Source organism: Montipora foliosa, chromosome 14, assembly GCF_036669935.1.
Source record: "Montipora foliosa isolate CH-2021 chromosome 14, ASM3666993v2, whole genome shotgun sequence".
NCBI lineage: Eukaryota > Metazoa > Cnidaria > Anthozoa > Scleractinia > Acroporidae > Montipora > Montipora foliosa.
In genome coordinates this window covers 13868054-13870347 of record NC_090882.1, presented here as the reverse complement: position 1 = coordinate 13870347, position 2294 = coordinate 13868054, and the positions used below count along the sequence as shown (strand labels likewise).

General features: G+C 40.1%; 1 pseudogene; it reads right to left on the bottom strand.

Moving 5' to 3' along the window:
* LOC137984452 (uncharacterized) overlaps positions 1-2294 on the bottom strand; it is an 8922-nt pseudogene extending 6628 nt beyond the window's left edge.

Sequence of the window (2294 nt, the reverse complement as noted above, 5' to 3'; positions counted from 1 at the left end):
AAACCCAGAGTTAGCCAAACTGAGGGTTTTGGGTTACTTCCAGGGTGTTCCGTAGTGTTCCGGTGTTCCTGATTTTAGTACATGCCTAAATGATCTGAGATTACAGGATCATCATAAACTGTACAATTTCTGGCCACATCCTCTTCAGCCCTAGTAATTAAAAGATTATGACCAATTTTATGTGTCGGTTCTCAGATACGCTGTTTGAGGTTAAATGCCTCTAAAAAGTTGACAAATAGCAAGGCAGCAGCATCACAGTCGTCCTCAACATTAAAGGTGAAATCTTCAGCCATCAACAGTGCACCTGAAGCTGTGAAAAATATCTTCAAGAAGTCTTGGGAATTGTCCGAAGAACAAATGCAGAGAACTTTTGTTAGACTTGGAGGGCGGTGGACGATATACGGTGACGACACGCAAACTATAGGACGAGTGCCTCGTGAGAAGATCTATAAACTCAAATAATTTAAATTCAGTTCTAATGCAAGGTTGTTTTTGAAACCTAAGACTTACCCGAACATATCTGTGTATCTCTGATCCACCATGTACCTTTGCGAGCGGCCACTCAAAAAATTCTTGAGCTCATTAAGTTTTTTTTGGACCAAAGAGTGTGTAACCTAGCTCCTTTATGAGGCCTTGGCCTGAAACCGCTGGTGTAAATGGATTGGTATCTTCAATACAGATGTAGTCACCAGGCTCAGTGAAGCGGTCAAAATACTCTAATATGCCTTCTACATTCACATGGGCGTCTTCGACCAGAAACCATGGATGCTCCAAAGTCTTGCAAAAATGAACACTTCCAGTTAGAGTTTTTTTTTATAAATATCATGCAATATTGAAAACGGGATGACTATTCTGGGGGTAGTGACACTTACAGATTTTTACTCTGTCTAACGCAAGACAATTTTACTCATCAATGGGGGCCTCTTCAGGGATGAATGGATTAACAACATCTATATGTAGGTACACTTAAAAACTCTGTCCCCTTTAACCCTCTTCATCCTAAGATTGATACTTATAGATTTTACTCTGTTTAACGCCAGACGATTTTGCTCGTCAATGAGGGCTACTTCAGGGATGAATGGGTTAAAAACATCTAGATCCACTCAAAAACCATGTCCCCTTTAACCCTCTCCCTCCTAAGAGTGATACTTATAGATTTTACTCTGTCTAACACCAGACAATTTTACTCGTCAATGAGGGCCTCTTCAGGGTGAATGGGTTAACAACATCAAGATCCTTTCAAAAACTATGTTCTCTTTAACAACATCTAGATCCACTTAAGTATGTAGTTATGTAATGCATGTATGTATGCCACCTTAACACTCTCCCTCCTGAGAGTGACAATAATAGATTTTAGTATAAATACACAGGTAATTATACAAAATTGCGCGCTCTCATTGGCTCGCTATCTCGGATTATCAGCTGATAATCACCTCGACGGACAAAATGGCTGCCAGTAGTCGTTTTGCCCACTGTAAGTGAAGATGATTTCGCGATGAAATGTTTTTTTTTTCTTTTTTTTGAAATAATCACCGGTGTATTTATACTAAAAGAATTATTCGCCTCAGTCTCAGTGATTATCGGTGAATATTCACCGAGAGACGAAGTTGAGGTGAATGTTCACCGATAATCACTTCACCTTCGGCGAATAATTGTTAATTAATCTGTCTACTGCTAGACATTTTTACTTGTCAATGGGTGTCTTTTCAGGGATGAATGGGTTGACAACATATAGATTCACTCAAAAAGTATGCCAAATTGTCCCCTTAACCCTTCTTTCTATCCTGAGAGTCAGACTCATCAATAGGGATCGCTTCAGGGATGAATGGTTTAATGACCCTCTCAGGTCTGTTCTCTCATAGAATAACATAAATTGTCAAGGTCCATGGAAAAAAAATTACTTTCTCAAGTTGAGTATATGACGTAGTGATTTTAGTTGACACAGACTTTAACAGTTTCCCTGCCTACCTTAAAACTCTGCAGGAAAGATCGTTTTCAACTTGCATTAAGTCCCCCTCAATGACAACTCAACATCGGTGGATTTTTTGCTTCAGAGTCCAAACAAAGAAAGATCAATGTCCACAGAGATGGACACGTGACTTGCAGTCGAACATTTTCAGCATATCCGCTGCCCACAAGGCTGAGCCCCCCTTGTAATAGCACCAAACTCGATCACAGTTCGAGGGCTTCAGTTCCCAACAACAATTGCTGTGGACTATTGCCAAGTCTAAAGGATCCTTAATAATATCCACTCCTCGCCAACAGCGTTGGTATTTTCCTATTAGGAGCAACAT